Consider the following 20144-nt stretch of genomic DNA (forward strand, 5'->3'; position numbering starts at 1 on the left):
ATCTTATCCAGATAACTCTTTTTTTCAAGTGTCTCTGCAGAGGTGACTTCTTTCAGGAATCTCTTCTGGATTTCCTCACTTGGTAAAAGTTAGTGCCCATGGTGTTCCTGTTGGTACACCATGCTACTGATCACAATACTTGTCACAAAATACTGCAACCATGTTTTCTTATATTAGCTCTCACCAGACGATTAGTGGTTCAACTTGTCCAAACCAAACTCACTAACTTCTCCACACCCCAACTCTCTCATCTGTTTTTTTGCTTTCAATCACCTAAACTTCCCTTTTATATTCTCTTCTACATTTTCTATCTAGATGGAACCATCCATTCACCCAATGTTTCCACTGACCCTCTGACAGTATTCTTGTTTTCTAATCAGACTTAATTAGTAGCCATAGCATTTTCACATAGATTTCCATGGTGGCACATATCAACCTGAATTATATTGTAATTATTGGCTCCTGTGCATATACCATGAACTTAATAAAAGCACAGGATAACCTCCCATCACCAATACCTGACATAGTGCTTGCATCTATTCAGTATTAATATTTTTGAGTGTGAAAAATAAATAACTTTATAGGATTTAAGTAAACTACAAATCCAAACAAAGCACTTATTAGGACCCTGTTAAATTCAATCATATGTCTTGCGACATTTTTTTCTTTTTAATATATTTTGTTCACTTAAAATATTGGTTTTCATTCAGAAAAATACTGAAATGGGCATTTTTCTATAATCAAATGAACATATTTGTTCATAGTTATATTACCTGTATAAGTAAAAATCATTTTAGTATACACTCACATATGTCACTACCTGCAAAATCTATTTCAGTGCTGACAATTTAACTGGCAACAAGGAAATATTGGCAATTATGGTGATAAAAGGATGTTGCTTCAAAAAAAAACACTGTAAACAACAAAAACATCCAAAAATAAAATCAAAATTCTAAAAGCTGTTATTTTAAGTAAATTTCCATCACTTTTCTGATACCAAAAATATTTGTATTGCTCATAGATGTAAAAACATAAATGTCTCCTTTTAACAATGAAGTTTCTCCTCTCCCCGCAAAAAAAGAAAAAGGAAAGGAAGTAACCACAGTGTCTGTTGTCTGGGTTCTGATCGTTACTGATTTGGGGATCTTGAACAAGTCAAAGAATCTCACACACCCTCAGTTTCCTATGTGCAATCAAAAGAGAATAATAATAATATGATCTCAAAAAGTTAAATTAAATCAAGATTAAATGTGACTTGGTGTACAATAGTGATTTCTAAACTGTACACTCCTAGATCACCATTACTCTACTAATATCCTACCTGGAAAATTGCTTTCCAAATAATAACTCGGTCCCAATATGAATTCACTTCTTGCACCCCTTTGTCTGTTTATTACTGGAACAAACACTGGAAAAATAAGTTTCAAGACAGTGTTATTTTAAAAGTAGAGAAGATAATCTAGCAGGTACAAACAAGGCATAAATGCACATTAGTATTTGAGTGTACATCTTATTTGCATTGGATTTTAATGGTTTTTATAAAACAAAGCCATAGAAAGCCAATGCTCCAAGTTTCACTTCTAGCCACCAAATAGTGTAGAACAGGGTCAGCAAACTTGTTCTGTAAAGTACCAGATAGTAAATCTTTTAGATTTTGAGAGCCATATGCTCTCTGTCACAACTATTCAACTCAGATGCGCCAAAACAGCTATACACAACATGCAAACAAATGAGTAGGGCTGTGTTCCAATAAAAGTTTATTTATTAAACTTATTTATTAACTTTATTATTTATTATTTATTAAGCACATTAAACTTAAATTTCATACAATTTTCATGTTATTTATTAACTTTATTATTTATTATTTATTAAACACATTAAACTTAAATTTCATACAATTTTCATGTTATGAAATATTCCTTTTCCTTTGGTTTTTTTAGAAAAACATTTAATGATTTAAAAACCCTTAATTCACAGGCTGAACAAAAACAGGTGGCAAGCTGGTCAGTGGGCCAACCCCTGGTATAAAAGATAACATCCCACAGTGGACATTTTTCTGGTAAAAGAGTGATGCAAATTAATTCTTTTTGGTGAGGTGGTTTAGCCAGGATTGGTAGTTTCATAAATTAGAATACTTTTGAGTTTATATTATATGTAAAATTCTTGACTTCTCCTGAGAACATTGTCTAAGGAAATGTGGAGGTTGCTATTCCAAGGGAGGTCACTGTTTGCATTAATTTAAGGTCCACCGAACTTGTATTTGTGCATATCCTACACCACACCATCGGTGTGACATGTTGTGTAACCAGGAAAGACATACATATTATAAATGTGTGACTACAAAATCCTTGCATCCTGATCATACATTCTATTGCCCAGGCACAGTAACAAGACTTACCCAAACCAGGTGTGAATCCCAGTTTTGCCACTTCATAACTGTGTGGTTTGAAGGGAGTTTGTGAGATCCTTTAAACTTAATCCCTCAACCATAAAACAAGAAAAATGACAAGAATATTTGCAGGGTTGATGGGAAGTAAAAGGAGATCATGTATCTCAAGCACGTAGGGAAACACATGGTTCCTTTTCCTCATCCTATTTCCAATTTGAAAAAATGTTTCAAAATCTACCGCTACTCTAAATTCAGATGAATTCTCACATTTTATTTTTCCTTTTGTCTGAATCTATGATTATACAAGGAACCACTAATGTTTCTAAAATTCTTACCATGTGTTAGTATAACATTATCACATTTTTATCTACATTTAAATGCCTTTTATCAGTGAAGGTACATACTCATTTAAGAGAAACAAAAAGCAGAGAGATTCACAAGAACATCCAAACATTCACTTCAAGTGTGCAAAGTGCCAAAAAGTTTCAGCAATCATGAATATTTTCCCATGTAAAATATTAATATCCTTTAGAGTTGTCCAAAAATATAAGCGTACTTTGTTTTCTCTTTTAGACATACAGTTCTTTAACTGTAAATATTTCTATTCTATTCAACATCAAACCAAAAATCTCCTGAGAATTCTCAACACAGAACTGAAAAACACTGAGAAAAAAAAAAAAAATCTCTTGACATTGAAGGGAAAATGACATATGGCTATTAGAGCCAGTCAAGTCTAACTGCTCAGGTATTCTCTCCCGTGCCCATCAGGCCACTGTTTTGGCAGGGAAAAGGTTTGGGAGTCAGACTGCCTGTGTTCAAATCCCAGCTCTTCAACCAGAAGGCTGAATAACCCTGGGTAAATCTACTTACCTCCTTTGTGTGTTAGTTTCCTTATCTTTATAATGGGGCTAATCATACCATAATCTCACAGGAAGACCTATTGTGAGGATTAAAGGTGTGTGTCTCAATTTGAGTTTTCCCAAAAGTGGAGCCTGAACTCAGGTTCAGAATTCTGTTTTAGGAGGTGCTCCCCAGGAGCTGGGAGGGTAAGGCAAGAAAAGGAGGAAAGCCAAGCTGACTAAGAATACATTGTTGGACTGGTGCCCAACCTGGGCAACGGTGGCTCAATCCTACAAGGGGACTTTGGAGGAACCTTGTAGAATGGCCCTCAAAAGTATACTTCTGCAGGATAGGAAGCTAGGACATGATTATCCACTAACTCACACTCCTCATTTGCTAAGAAGTTTTAATCTTCCCCTTACTTCCTGGATGGCTTGTTCACTGGCTAGGCAGCCCTCCCCAGCTTCAGAGGAAGTCCTAAGGCATGTCCTTGGGGTGGGGTAATGGCAAACAGCACAGAACTTTTCACCATAGCTGCACTAAAATCAAGCTGATATGGGCCATATGTTGTGGGTTCAGAACCTATCTGGCACAATTTATGAAATGCTAAGTACAGGATATGGAAAATTCTAACTGTTTAATGAATCGTTGTTCTTATTGTTAATATAAAGCCAATACCATTCATCCTCTGGGTTCTGAATACTGAATAACAATGTCACATACCCAGATAGATAACGTAGGCAAAGGTTTAAGTAGGAAGGCCAGAAAAGGATGAGCTCATTTAGGACTTCCTAGTGTTCTAGGTGGCTGCAAGATGTTGTGGTGGAAGGATCTAACAGACAGACCAGAACTCAGTCTAGAGCTCAGGAGAAACTGGGTGGAGCTGAAGCCAGCGACTGGAAACCACCAGTGTGGACATCAGAATTCAAATGGTGATACGTGACCATGGAGGACAACAAGCTGTAAGAAGAAAAGAGATCTAAGAATAAAACCTCAAGAGTACTTAAGAGACCAAGAAATGAGGGTGACACTAGGTAACAAACAAAAAAAAATAATCCTGCCAGGGAAGTAGGAGGCAAGCAGAAGAGGATGGTGTCATGGAAACCAGAGCAGAGAAGAAGACAAGTGTTTCCAGGAGGACAGAGTACTCAACAGTGTCAAATTCTGCCAAGACCAACGTGAAAACAACTGGAAAATCCTCCTTATGTGCATAGTTCAGAAGATGTATTTGTTTTTAGTGGAATAGGATTTTAGGTGGGAGAAGCAGAAATAACAAGAACAATTTAAGAATTGAGGCACAGAAGGATCTATAAAATTCAATTAAATGCAGAAGGCTTTTATTGAGTTCCTATAGTATGCTCAGAGCATAACTGAGACAGATTATCCAAAAATCACCAAAAAGTAATAATTAGAGGTTCTTTAAATCTCTTCTTCTCATCTTCTTCTGTCCTTGGAAAGTGGGTTTTATAATGTGAACACTTCATATTATAAAATTGGCCTCAAGCTTTTAACTCCACTCGTGTGCATTATTTGATCAGCAAGCATTCCCGACTGCTCCTTCTCCACTAGAATGCAAAGCATGTCATCTGAACAATGGAAGCTTTGCAAGCCAACCTAATTATTAATACGCCCACTGGCTTTTCCAAACATATGCTTAAATATCTTCTTCACTCTAGGATTCGCTAGCCTGGTATTACAAAACAAGAAACCTCACTTGTTTCGCTGCTATAATAAGTCTTTTAGTTTTGTGGTTGGGAGGCGCTGGCCACTAGGTGGAGAAAGATACTCAGTGACCCCCTAGGCAAAGGCATAAACTGAATTTTTAGTTTCTAAGATTGCTTTAGCGACTTCGCAGGACAGTAGGTTGGGTTCAGTTGTGAACAAAAGAAACCTCTATGAAGGGCGATCACAAGTATTCTATGCACTTAGAGGTCATTACTCTTTCCCTTGGAATCCATGCACTCACTTTCCAAGAATGAGTTCCCTGCCCTTCTGATCAAGATAATCCTCAGAATTTGAATTAACAAGTCATTGTTCTGATTCTCAGCCTTTAGCCTTCCACATAGCTCCGGGTAACACAGCTCTTGCTTGATCTGTGAAATAGAAGGGATTATGTCCCTTTGTCTCCTCCTCCAGTCCCGGGGACACACTCAGATAGCATCCTTAACTTCAAAAAAACATCAAAGATTACAACCATACTCTCCAGAAATATTTCCCTTTTTCCTGGGGGCCTTGGAGGGACAGATGATCCTCAGAATCCAAAGGAATAAAACCTCTAAGGGTGAAATTTGAGAACAACTGTTAAACCCATAACCCACCCTAAGATCTGTCTTGATCTGGAATTGTAGTAAATTTCCCATTATCCTTGAAAAACTTATGTGAATAGAATTTTATAAGGAAATCTGTTTCTCCAATCAAAAGACATTTTTATTCAAATATATAAATCAACTCCATTAAATGCCTTTTGCTATACCCTTTATCTCTCAAACATTTTAATTCACAGCATAATTTTTGTTCTTTTTCTTTATACTGTTTTCTTCTAAATACACATCTCTCCTATTTTTAATGCTTTAATCACTTTCACAAAAGACCTCAAATATAGACTTTTAACTTTCTCTTCAAATAAAGTTATACATTTATTTTCTCATCGCTCATCTAAACACTTAGGCATGTCCAAATATGTGAGTTATTTACTGGAAAATGTTTTCCTACTTTCCAACTGATCATTGTTGGCAGAGAGAAAAAATAGGAAGTCAGAGTTGTTTCACAGATGATTTTCCTTTTGCTCACAAATATTCCAGATTCTGCCACTTTAAACCTTATACATTTTTTAAACGTAGAAGAGTAGATCCTATGAGTTCTTACCACAAGTACAAAAACTTTTTTTTTATCTGAATGAGCCGATGGATGTTAAATAAACTTACTGTAGTAATAATTTCATGATACATATCAGTCAAGTCATTATGCCCTATATCTAAACTTATTTTAAAAATGAAAGGATAAAAGTGGAATACACTAGACAGACAAAGATACTTAGAGATCATAAAGCTAAAAAGAAACTCAATTGAGAAAATGAAAGAAGTGAGGCCTGAATCAGAGAAAGACAATTATCATATGTTTCACTCGTATGTAAAATATAAGAAACAGTGCAGAGGATCATGGGGTAAGGGAGGAAAAACTGAAAGAGAAGTCATCAGAGAGAGAGAAAACGATGAGAGACTCTAACCTACAAAAAACAAACTGAGGGTTGAAGAAGGGGAGGTGGGTAGGAGGATGGGGTAATTGGGTGATGGGTATTAAAGAGGGCATGTGGGGCACCTGGGTGGCTTAGTGGATTAAGCCTCTGCCTTTGGCTCAGGTCATGATCCCAGGGTCCTGGGATCGAGCCCAGCACCGGGCTCTCTGCTCAGTGGGGAGCCTGCTTCCCCCTCTCTCTCTGCCTGCCTGTCTGCCTACTTGTGATCTCTCTCTCTGTTCAATAAATAAATAAAATCTTTAAAAAAAAATAAAAAATAAATAGGGCATGTGATGTGATGAGCACTGTGTTATACGCAACTGATAAATTACTGAACACTACATCAGAAACTAAGTATATACTATATGTTAGCTAACTGAATTTAAGTTAAAAAAAAAAAAAAGTGAGGATTGAATGGAAAAATGTCTGTTGGGATCCTGGTGTTGTATCTGCAGAAGTTGGTGGTAATTTTTTTACTCTAGGATGGTCCCTTTCACATTTGATGCCTTACTCCTTTTACCTTCAGATTCACTGTTCTCCCTGATGTTTAAATCTTGCAAAGATACCCCAAAATCTAAAGATACCATTAACTTTGATTATTCCAAGAAGAAATCACTTTAATTAACTTAGCAATTAATTACCTAATTTACGTTTCATAATTAATTTGGTCTGAAAAGTACAAGGTCAAATCTTTTATCTGCTTGATTCTTTCAGCCTTTAAGAGAGTGTGCCCCCTGCATGTGTGCAAACTCCACTCACACTCAGGATCACAGACACCTAAAGCCTAGACCTTTGGAAAATGGAATCCTAGCCCCATCATTTGAATGACAGGACGCTGGACCTGAGGAAGAGAAGCACCTTCATCCACATTTCCTGTTGCTGGTGGATGGGTTCAAACCTTAACACAGAGCTCCTCATACCTAGTCCAGTGCCTGTCCCACATAATGATTTTCCTGAAATAAAGACAAGTTGAACCGAAACCATGTGTATCTGTTACCCTGACCAGAGAAAAGCGGACACTTTACTACCCGCAGACACAAACAGAATACATAGTCTATACAGCTCAGATTTCTCTTTCATTGAGGCTTATCACATAAGGGGCTAGAAGGACCATCAGCCCGAGCCTCAAATTTAGACTTTTCACCTTAACCCACAATAAGGTTAAACATTCAGTTCCAGGAAACACCTGAACAGAACCGAAAGACATTCCCCCATACAACTTTAAACCTGGAGCTCTTTCAGGCCCACCAGGATCATATGACTAACATAACCGTGTTGCACAATGCCATGTGTGCACGTTTTTTTATTGTTGTTGTTTTTATTTATTTTATTTATTTGACAGAGATCACAAGTAGGCAGAGAGGCAGGCAGAGAGAGAGGAGGAAGCAGGCTCCCTGCTGAGCAGAGAGCCTAGTGCGGGGCTCAATCCCAGGACCCTGGGATCATGACCTAAAGCAGAGGCTTTAACCCACTGAGCCACCCAAGCGCCCCAACAGCATTGGTATTTTAAATGCAGTTATGTAAATTATAAGTCTTCTCCATGCACCAGAAGACTCGAAAAATGGAAGTGCTCTGACCTCTCTAGACATCTGGGAACTCTGCTGATAGGAATACCAGGTTGTTTTGTGGGAAAATAGGACATTCCTCCAAAACAGAGGTACCGTTCCTAAACATTCACCCCCTGCCAGACATTCTATTTGGAGGTTTGTAATATCATGTGGTGTAAGAACATACGATCCCATACAATCCCATGTAATCCCCACAATACCCTCTGATACAGGCACTATTATCGTACCCAGTTCCTAGAGGAGGAAAGGGGGACTTAGGTTAAGTGTTCAAGCATAGACAACAAATAAGTGGTTGAACTAGGACTAGAGAGTCCCATCTCCACTGACACCAAAGCCCCCGCCCCGCCACTCCAGACCACCCCTCCCACAGGTGGGTGAGTTTCCATGCCATAACACTAATACTTCAGGAAAATCACAAGACGTTCTTAAGTTCCTGCTTAGTGACCTCTCAATCGCATATTCAGCTCTTTCCTTCTGGGCCTCTACTGCCCTTATTCCCCTGGAGGAAGAAAGGTGCCCCAGCCTGTCCCAGAGGAGTGAGTGTTCACGTGAGCATCTGAGTGTGTACATCACATTCAAGGTTTAATGTTGATGACAGGAGGTCTAACTGCTAGTCCTCTTGTCTGTGATCCCACAATCATTCCTCGGCTTCTATCCCTAACTCATTCCTGACACTAACCATTTTTTGTCCTTATTTTATGTTATCATCTATTGCATGGTGCAGTTATGGTTCGTTCCTCAGCTTTTCTGCCTACTTTCAAATAATAGCCGAATCCTGTTTCTGTTTCTTTCACCACTGACCTTAAAGGACAATATTTTTACCCAATATATTCTCAGCATCCAAATTCTATCAAAGACTGGGACCAGATTAGGGAAGAGTTGTCCTCAATGTCTCCCTAATTTGTTCTCTGTATAAGTCTCTCTTTGTTCTCCCTGGACCTCCTATGTCTGCCTGCTACCCTGGAGTCTATAGCTAAGAAAGATAATGATATTACTAACTAATGGCCATAAGTATTTGTAACTCACTGTCCCCCACCCTGTCCCTCCTGAAGAGATAAGGGCCTTTGACAGAATTTCAGACACTGCACACCTGGTAGGAAGGAGTATTCATTATAATATTTAAGTGATTAGTTGCTCATATAAAGTCAGCCTTTCCCCGAGCTAAGTTCCACATCTCAGAGGATAGCCAAGTATGGCCCTCCTCCCTAAAGCAGAATGAGGCGGCTTAGGAAAGAACAGACATCGAACCAGACCCACCCAACAGAGAGAGCCAGGCCTCAATGAAAAGTTTAGAATACCATGTCCAGCCATTTAAGGCAAAAGAGAAAGGAAGTAGTCCGGGGAGCTGTCAACTTCAGAAGTATAACACAAATTGGTAGGAGCATCTACACAGGTAAGTGGAAGAATAAAGAAATTCACTCTAAAGCAGGTCATATGCCAAGATCTAAAGGACCACTGGGGAAACTAGGAGCCATAAGCAGGCTGGGGACCAAAACTCTGTTCAAATCCCTGGCCTGCGAATGGCCAGACCAAGACAGGTCCTTAGCTCCAAAGGAACCAAAACACTAGGCATGTCTCTGAAATATCAACTTGGCTCAGAAAACAAGACAAGAATCCTTCTCTTAAATATAAGTGGAGAGCCTTGACTTCCAGATAAAACCTCCCAGATCAGAATGGAGACACAAATTCAGAGCCCAATGCTCTGGCCCCTGGACAGAGTCCAACAAGTTCTCTGGTTTGCAATCAGGATGGAGACTTGCCTGCTGCTGGCTCAGCAACCAAGAGAGCAGTGGTCTCAGTTTGAAGGTCTGAGATGGTGTCAGGTTGGGCTCTACGCCCACTTAACCCTTTATGCTAACTAGGAAACCGTATCCTGTCCACATGGAGGTAAATGTGTAGGCACAGCGCTCGGCAAGTGGACAGCATCATTGTGTTATCAATAAAAATACACCCCTCCCAGCTGGACACAAACCTGTGCAGGGCACAGCCTTCTGTGTGGAGCACAGGCTACATTCTAACCCCCTTCTGGGTTCCTCAACTGGGCACTCTTGGGCAGTGAGCAATCCATCCAACCATACCCAGCAGTCCTGGAAAGCACAGTGGCTTAATGTAGGAGGTTTCTTCCAGAAAGGCCTAGAATCGAGGGCAAGGCAAGGGTTTTCCTTCTCTCCTCTGAGGTATAACCAAGTGTCCTCCTCATACCCTTTGGGACATAAAAAGTAGAATCAAGCAGAATGTTTATCAGCAGCTGATTAACAGACCTTTTTTCTTCCCAGAAAGGACATTTCAATATGAACTCAAGCTAAGAAATATGAAAAACTCCATCATAAACGCTTTGGCAAAAACATCTTTTTCATGACTTTCTTTTCAAAGTCAAGTTATGCTTCTTCCTTGTTTTTTTCCAGGCTTCCTAGCAGAGTTTTCATCATCTATGACCAAGCAGAGATAAGTTGGACAGATGCACCATTCTGAGGCCAAGTTCCACAGCAATTTTTTTCTAGAAATAACATCTGGCTCGATGGCGCTTTTTCCCTTGGAGGCTCCACGGCTGTGGACGTGGCTGGCTGCTTGGCCAGCTTCACAGCTGTGGGGCTGCATCCCAAGTTGCTGCGGGCGTCAGCTGTGGCCGGGCTGCATGTGACTTCGCCCTCCCATCCCCTCCCTGTCCTCTGACACAGAGCAGACCCCAAAGGGGCCAGGGTGAGATTCTGGATGGCATCAGCCCTCTGGGCCTGAAAGTTAGACCTGGCTATGTGGGGACCCGCATCCTGTACCATGTTACGGTTTAGGAAAGAGGCTAATCTCCTCCATTAAGCAGAACCTGGAGAACGGAGGGGATGAATTTCCTTCCACTCCCATGAAATGGGACATGAAAAATCTTTTTGGAGAGTGGGGCCTTTTCTGTCAGTGAAGCCTGAAGACAAAGAATGAGGAGAAAGAAAAGCCGATAAAGATACTTAGAAAAAAGTGCAGCCGTCCCTAAAGGTTCCAGAAATACCTTTGCACGGGAAGAACTCTGGTCCGGCAATTCTTTGAAAACAATGTTTCATTTTTTAAATACTAATACTCATTAAAGGAGCTACAGGAAAAGAAAAAAAAATACACACCTGGAGAGGACCATGTTTCCACCATCCAAACTCAGCCCATTTGGATATTCGCTTCCTACGCTTTTCCCTCTGTATATAGAATGCTGGGGTTGGGAGTATCCTAGAGTTAATCATACATGATGTATGTTTTCATATTCATGATACCGAATCACACAAATTTTGCCAAGTTCATGGTCCTCACCATTTTAGTAGCTACAGAGCGGTTATATCAATTTTCTAAATCATTCTCTCACAATTTAGGCTCTGTGGACACCAAAGAGACATTTTTAAAAGATGAACTGACTCAGCAAAGAGAAGATTGGAAGAGGCAATGAGAGGGAAGAAAAAGTGGAAGGAAAGTGTGAGGTTTCCCCAGCCTGCGAAACTAGAAGGCTGGTGACACAAACAGCAGAAGTATTGTAACTAGGAGGACCCCGCTCAGAGTGTGGTGCACTGACCAGCCGTGTCACATTTCCTGAGAGCCTGTTAGATGCAGAACCCCGGCCTCCACCCAGACCCACTGAAGCCGAGTTTGCATTTTCCAGGGCCTCTGAGCAGTGCACACACACGTCAGAGATTGGCAATCGCTGGTTTAGAACAGCTCCTCTCCCTAACCAGAGATACGGAGTCTCTCCACACTTGCCCAGTTGTCTAGTGGCAGACTAGGTCTCGGCTTCTGTTTAACCAAAATTCATCTTCTTCAACTAATAATAATAATAAATAATATTTATCAATGCCAGCAAGGTGCCAGCAATTACTCTAATGGCTTTACATCTAGTTCTCACAACAGCCCTATTAGTGCCCCCATTTTACAGATCAAACAACTGAGTTGTAAGCAACTTGCCCAGCATCCTATAGTAACTGAAGAGCTGAGACTGAACCCTGGCTTCCTCAGTTGTCTTTTTTTTTCCCTCGTGTTTATTTGAGACTGAAAGAGAGCACACATAAGCGGGGGGGAGGGGCAAAGAGAGAGGAAGACAAGAAGACTCCCCGCTGGGCAAGGAGCCTGATGCAGGGCTTGATCATAGGGCCCTGGGATCATGATCTGAGCCAAAGGCAGCCACTTAACTGACTGAGCCACCCAGGCACCCCTACCACATGTGTTCCTAACCACCGGCCTGGACTGAACAGATGGATGCAAGGATGCATGGAGCCTTCTGCTGTATTTAGCCCAGCTTCTCATATTTAAGTATGCTTGGAACATGCTTAAATACAACAGTATGTGTAGCTATGTGGATATGAACCAAAGAAATCTAGTTTCCCACATATTCTTCCTCAATCACTCTGCCTATAGAACTGAATCTGTCAGTAAGCCCTACTGACTAAAAAATCATGATAGGCAGTATACAGAGGTTTATATCTATTATAAACTGGCTATGTGTCGGGCTTCCCTCCCTACTGGATCTTCTATTATTTTCTATTTACCCAAAAGCTTTCTCTCCCAGTTCACTCACTGAATTTTTCTTCATGAGGCTCATGTGTTCCTTATTAGTTATTAGAACCCTGCTCAGAAGATGATGATGATCAAAACGGACAGTCCCTGCCCTCCCTCACAGAATCTGCATTTTAGAGGGAAAGACCCAGATCAAATAAATCATTACGTGTATATAGGAAGCAGTAGGAGGAAGGAAAAGTGTGTCTGGTGCGAAAACCCCGCAGAGGGTCAGAAACTCATCTTGGAGTCCCCCTTCTTCAGCTCTGCCCCTCCCTGCAGTTCCCACATACCTCACCTTTCTCCATCATCATCTCTCCCACCCAAACATCAAACTCCTTTTCCTAACTCCCCCATTACCTTCAGCACCTGTCTTGCCCTCCCACTGCTGCCGTAACTAACTACTACAATCTTAGTGCCTTAAAACAATTGACTTTCTCAAAGTTCTGGAGGTCAGATGTTCAAAATGGACCTTGCTGGCTAAAACCAACATGTTGGCAGGGCTGCATTCCCTTCAGAGGCTCCTGAGGGAAAGTGGGTTTCCTCACCTCTCCAGTTGACGGGGGCTACCCCCTTCTCGCCACCAACTGCACCACTCGGACACCTAATTCTGTTGTCACATCTTCTCCGACTCTGATTCTCCTGCCTTCTTTATTCACTTATAAAGATCCCTGTGATTACATTAACCCCCCTGGATAATCCAGGATAATCTCTACCTCAAGATCTGTAACTTAATCACATCGGCAAAGTCCCATTTGTCCTGCGTAGCTACATATTTACAGGGTCAGGGGATTAGGACGTGGACATCTTATGCGGGTCACTATTCTCCTCCTGTATGAGGCTCATTCTATCTCACCTGCCCTGGTCCTTGATTCTGTTTGCATCTATTCCCTTCATCCTATTACCCATCATCTCCCTCTCATTCTTTCCTCTCATAACATAACCGCGTAATGATTCCAGTAACATCAGCCAAACAGGAAGAAGGAAGCGTAATGGGTCAACCTGTGAGCCATAACTTTTCCACTGGACCATAACCTTTCTTATTTTTTTTTCAAAAAAGCTTTTGTCTTGGATTTGATTTTCTGAAAACTGAAACAGCACATTTCCTGGTTCAGAATGTGCCTGCAAAACAATAGAAAGATGATCATTTTTTCCAGGTAATTTTTGTAAAGGAAATAATTACACTGAAACAGTTCTTTATATTGATAGAGACACTAGGAATGTCAGTATATGTCAAAAGGAACAATTCCAAAAATCTACCCTAAAAATAATTAAGGATAAATACAAAGATGCACAATTATTTGTCATGATGAATAGAAAAAAACCTAAATATTCAAAATCACAGGATTATAGGATTGTGACAGTTCACTATATAGCCTTTAAGATAATATTGTAACACATATTAAGTGACATGGAAGTAATGAGATCAATTTTCAGAACAATACAACACAGCTGGTTAATGTACATGATTATATCCAGAATTATATACCTAACATGACCACAGTGTTGGGTTTTTTTTTAATTCCTTTGGCATTATATGTGGTTTTCTAATTGTTCCACTATAACTTAGATTATTAAGCAGTTAAAAATAGCAGAGTTTTTAAAAGTAGGGTTAACTGATGAAAACATACAAATATTTAAAAATTTAAAATAACAGCAATAATAACCAGAATGCATTTAGTTATTTTCAGTTCACAAAGCATATTCTCATGCAAACTCTCCATCTGTAACATGATTTGGATACTAGCCAGGAATATTTATATTCAAAACAATCACTGAGAATCCATATAGCATGCGTAACAGATACAAGATGACCCTTATCTTCTAGTCTTTTCCCCCTTGCCCACTATGCCCTTGACACCCAAGCTCACGATGGTCCTTACAACAGGCCACGCTTACTATCACTACAGAGCCTGTATACTGGCTATTCCATCTGCCTGGAATGCTTTTCCACAGATGTACACATGACTGGATCTTTCTTATCATTCAGCTCAAACGTCACCCACTCAAAAGGCTTCCTTCATCAACTGACCTAATATAATTCTCCTCTTATTCCTTCTCCAGCGAGTTTTCCTCAGCCCGTATCTCAAATAATTTTACCCATTAAGTCATTTACTTATAGTTTACTTCTCCCCCCACACATGAACACACCCTTTAACCTTGCCTAAAATGTAAAGCATATGCGAGTCAAGCTCATTTTTGCCCATTCACCAAATTCCTAGAACATGCCTTATCACACACTGTTAAATGAATTACCAGTCCAGGTCAATTATGAAGAAAATTTTATCCATTGCATTGTAGAATATTGCAGAACATGAGCTAAAACAAGGCAATTTTATTTTTCTCTGTAACCTTCAAGTCTTTATCAAGATTCTGTTTTTTTAATTGAATTATCATTTATCTATTAAGATATTAAGATATTAAGCATAGAGTTTGATGAATATCAACAACTTTATAAGCCTATTTAATCCCAATCAAGAGATGGAGTATTTCAGTCCCCTAGAAAATTGACTTTTAAGCTTTCTATTTCATTTAGGTAATGTTTATTGATATGGTTTTAAATGCACTGATCTTTTCTTCTGCAGTGCCCAATCTAGCTGATGTCCATATATTGTTTTGATTTTATTTCAGAAATTAAATTTTTCAATTTGATAATCTTCATTTGGTTCTTACCTAAAATTTCTATTTTTCCCCTAAAATATCCTATCTCTTCACACATTATAACCATCCTTCCCATAAATTATTTTAACATATTTTCATGATTTTTAATGTCTTTGACTGCTAATTTCAATAATTGGATCATCTACAAGTCTGCATCTAGTGGATCTGTTTTCTTCTAGTTATTGGTCAAATACTCCTGCTTTTTTTCATGTCTCAATTTTTATTGTATTAAAGACATTATGTATAAAAAACAGTGATGACTGGGATGCCTGGGTGGCTCAGCTGGTTAAGCGTCCAACTCTTGATTTCAGCTCAGGTCATGAATCTCAGGGTCGTGAGACCAAGTCCCACATCAGGCTCGTACGAGTCTCTCTCCCTCTCCATCTCCCCCACTTAAAAAAAAAAGAAAAGAAAAGAAAAAGAAAACAGTGATGACTATATACAATATTTTTGTTTTGTTTTGATTTAATGTTTTTTCAGAAAACAAAAACTCTCCATCAGACAGCTGAATTGAGGAGTTCATATTCAATCAAGCTGAAGCTAGGCTACAGCTTTATTTTGTTTGTCTTCACCTGTGATTAGCCCCAATCCCTAGTGCTCTGTAAGCTCTGAAGTTTGGTCATTGGTACAGGGAAACAATTTTTCACTTTTCGCACGTCTCTAATACTTCACATTTTACAAGGAAAGGCACAGACTATCATGCAGAGGGACAGTCTTCCAGACTGTCTTTTCAAGGATGTCTGACAGCACAAGGATGTTGGAAGACAGGGATGGAAACAAAGAAGAGTTAGGCTTACAACCCATTATAAAATATGTGGGTTCTCTGAACTCAGGTTTACTTTCCTGTACCAGAACTCACTGCATGTTCAGGAATCATCTGGCCCACTCTGTATCACCATTTATGAACTGGAGCTTGGGGAACCAATGCAAATATTTTTATTCTCTGGCTACTCCTATTTTTGTAACTATAAACAATCCTTCATCTCTGACCTGGGAGTTTTGTGTCTTCTCCCAGCATCCATGAACCTGTGGCAGTCTAACCTATTAGCTTGCAAGTATGGCAAAATCTCAGTCTTTGATGACCAGCATTTAAGCTAGGAAGATTTTGGAGACAGATTTTTTTTTTAATTCATCTTTGTATTTAACTCTGGAAGAACTATAGAATCCACTCCTATAAGAATATGTGAAGCGAAATGATTGTTCTCTGTTTTCCAGCTTCTCATCCACTGTAGCTTTCTCGACAATCTTCAAGGATAGTAAGAAAGGGAGGATTATGGGATCATGCAATTTGCTTTTGTCTCTAGAGCTCTTCCAGATGTCAGTCCATCTCAGTACCCCACATAGTCATCTAAGGCTCAGCCGATGTGTCCTCATCCTACAGGATTTCTGCATCTATGGCAGGTCTGCCATTGCACCTGCCCAAAGCTAGAGTAGGGGTGACCAGTTCCATGTATGGAAGCTGTCAAACTGCTCTGTTATCCAGGGAAGGCTGGCTTGCCTGATTTTGTTCTTTCTCTCTCTATCTCCCTTTCTCTTTTTACCTAGAATTGGGTTCTTCAAGGCTTCCTGTTCACTCTTCGTCCCTAGGCCCATAGAAAAGAATTATTTTAATTTTATCGACTTTTTAGTTGTTAGAACCAGGAGAGTAAATATTTTTTCTATTCTTCTATATCATAAGCAGAAGTAGAAAGTTTTTTTATTCTTACTTTGGTATATACACTTGCAAGACAGCATACAGGAACTCCAAAAATATTTTATACAAAAAACTCCAGAGCTACACCACTGTTCTTGAGTATGTGTCCAAATTCAGCTCAAACATACAGAAGCAGGATATAATCAACCAACCTTGAATGCTAGGCAGTACAGTTAAGAGACAACTAACAGTTGCTAGCAGTGCTACTCACTAAAACCCACGGAAATTTTTACTTTGCCTAGAATGGTAAATCTCAGTGACAAAAAAGAGAGATGTAAAAGTTACATTTGATTGCATGCTTGAAACTAAAGACAGAAAAAACTACAGAATTAATGTAAGAAAAAGCCTTTTTAATATTGTCAGATTGAAAGAGACTTAAAAATGTTTAACTAGTTGAAAATCAATAATTCAGCACAACTGAGATCCCCCATCTTCAAAATCTGTGATTTAGCTGTAAAATTTAGGAAAACTTCTTTAAAATGCTCCACTATTTCATGAGTTTGGGTTTAGTTGGAAGTCAAATTATGTCCTAAGAAAGTATAGGCATGTGGAGATTTATTTCCCATCAAATCAGAGACCACAGCAGAAAAAGACGATGGCTCTTAAGTGCCCCTTTCCACAAAATAGGCAGAAACAAATACCATTTTGATTTTCAAAGTCACAAAATCTGACCATCAGCTACCAACCAGCCTTCTGGTCTTTTTGTTAGTACTCACTATTTCCCTTTATTTGTTGGAAATTTTCTCACTTCTGCTTCAGTATAAAATTATTTTATTTAAATATACATTTATAAGTATCTAGCACATATTTAACACCAGCTTCCACAAGGGATGTGAGAATAAATGGGATGCGCTTCCTGCCCTTGAGGAGTTCAGGATGAATTCTATCAGATTTCCATCTGAAGTTTTAGTTCTTCCCAATCTCCTCCTCTTCCATGCTTCCAATCCCATTGGATCCCCTCACCCATCATCCCACTGAACTTTATTTCCCACTGTCAACTGTCTTATAGATTCATGAATGCTACTTGAAGCAACACTAGCCCCTCTACCTTGCCCTACAGAGCTTAGATTCCCTGCTTCTTACAGACTGTCCCTCTCAATTCAGAGGCAGCCTGGTCCCAAGATCCAGGTCTTTTTATTCAGAGAACATCTCCTCCTGATTATACCCCAGATGAAGTCATTACCAACACAAGGTGTCCTCTAGTGAACACAGCTAACATGCATTCACACATCAAGCCTCCTTGTTCCTTGAACATACCACAAAATGTAATACATTATGCCATGGGAAAGCCAATGGTACATATCACCCATTCAGAACCAGACATTCTTTCACAGTCTCTTAGTTCCATCCTGGTATGTTTGCTGTCCTGATCGTTGCTTAGAAAAGAATGAAAATGGAAGACCACAGATTCCATATATCTATATCTCTTATGTGAATTTCAAACCTGGACTAGAGCATCTCTCAGATTTCCCTAGGCATTCTCCACTCCTAGATTTTTAGAAGTAGAATTGCCTAGTATTTGTGGTAAATTTAGAAAGATGGACACAAAAGTTCCCATCCCATAAACACTTTGCAGTTAGGGTTTTCCACTATTTGCATAAAGCTATGGAAGCTCTCCTTAAATCTGCACTATCCCTCTGACTTGATTTTACCAAAAGAATGAACTAAGAGTAAAGATATGTGGTTCCAATGGTAGGCTTATAAGAACCTTGTAACTTCGATTTCTATGCTCATAAAACACTCCCTTTTACAATGTTGCCCTGAGAATGCACTGTAAGGAAGCCCAAGCCAGTCACGTGAAGAAGCCACAAGAAGAAGAATCAAGGTGCCCTACTTGCAGCTCCAGTTGAACCCAGTCTTAAACCATCCTGCCAGCTGAATGTATCCACATGAGTGACTCCAGGCAACAGAAGAACCACCTGGCCAACCCACAGAAGCATGAAAAATATCTACATTTGGGGATGGCTGTTATAAGCAACAAAAACTGAAACAATATTTAAAGGCCATTATTTTTAGAACAAGATTGTCTGGATATGAATCCTACTCACTCTTTCACTTACCAGCTATGTGGCCTTAGGCTAATTATCCAACCTCTCTGGAGGTTAACATCTACCCCTTCTTCCATAGGAACACAATATTCACTGGGTACATGACTGCTCGGCTATACTACATTCCCCAGCCTCCCTTACATTTAGTAACCACGTGACTAAGGAACATGAACTGAATAAATGTGCATCAATTCTTGATCTGGACCTTAAGACACTGGGCATGCATTTCTTCATGCTCCTTTCCCTTTCTGAAGAACTAGATACATGTACCCACAACCTAGCTTCCACCAAAGACAACCCACCCTTTTTAAAAAATGCAACCTAGCTTCATAACTTAGCCCACAACCTAGTTTCAACTTCTAGACAAAGATGGCATCTGAGAAAATAGTGGGGAAATAAGATGAAAGGAATGTGGTCCCCTGAAAGACTCCATGGATCCCACTACCCCCTCCCCAGCCTAGACTCACTAGACTACAGCATGAGAGAAATAAGCTTCTGTGCTCTTTAAGCTACAATATTGTTCATTTTCTTTGTTATAGCATTTTAGTTTTTATACTAACTAATATACCCTCTATGCCTTAGCCTTAAATAATTCTTAAGGTCAATTTGAAATTGTTTGGTACTCTTTTCATGAAGCAAAGGTGATAGGGACATCATAATAAAACTATTAGGGTCTTTTAATATTCCCTTACAGGAAAAATGTCTTGCTGCATTGAACACTATAAGACAGTCTGAAAAATTCTGTTCAAGAAAATGTCTTATAGGAGCACCTGGCTAGCTCAGTGGGTTAAAGCCTCTGCTTTCGGCTCGGGTCATGATCCCAGGGTCCTGGGTTCGAGCCCTGCATCGGGCTCTCTGCTCAGCAGGGAGCCTGCTTCCCCTCCTCTATCTCTGCCTGCCTCTCTGCCTACTTGTGATCTCTATCTGTCAAATAAATAAAATCTTTTAAAAAAAAAAAAGAAAGAAAGAAAATGTCTTATAACTTATTATAAAGTACAATGTACTAAGTCTACAAAAAAATTTCTGACAATTTTGACATTAGCTTTAAAATATTCTAAAGGCATTCAATGTATTCAGCCTATTACCAGGCTAAGATTAGTTGGTCATCTTAGCAATGTGGTTTTTTTTTTTTTCCAATATCCAATCTTAATACTTGACCAAATGAAGTGAGATTCCTGTTTCAACCTGGATA

General features: G+C 39.5%; 1 long non-coding RNA gene across 1 annotated transcript in view; it reads right to left on the reverse strand.

Annotated features, from left to right (window-relative positions):
• Positions 1-20144, reverse strand: part of LOC131836662 (uncharacterized) — an 80934-nt gene that overhangs the window by 42516 nt on the left and 18274 nt on the right. The window contains exon 3 of the long non-coding RNA XR_009355711.1: positions 1322-1408. This is a non-coding gene — a long non-coding RNA (uncharacterized LOC131836662). The remainder of the gene's footprint in view (positions 1-1321; positions 1409-20144) is intronic.

Source organism: Mustela lutreola, chromosome 7 (assembly GCF_030435805.1).
Source record: "Mustela lutreola isolate mMusLut2 chromosome 7, mMusLut2.pri, whole genome shotgun sequence".
Taxonomy (NCBI): Eukaryota; Metazoa; Chordata; class Mammalia; order Carnivora; family Mustelidae; genus Mustela; species Mustela lutreola.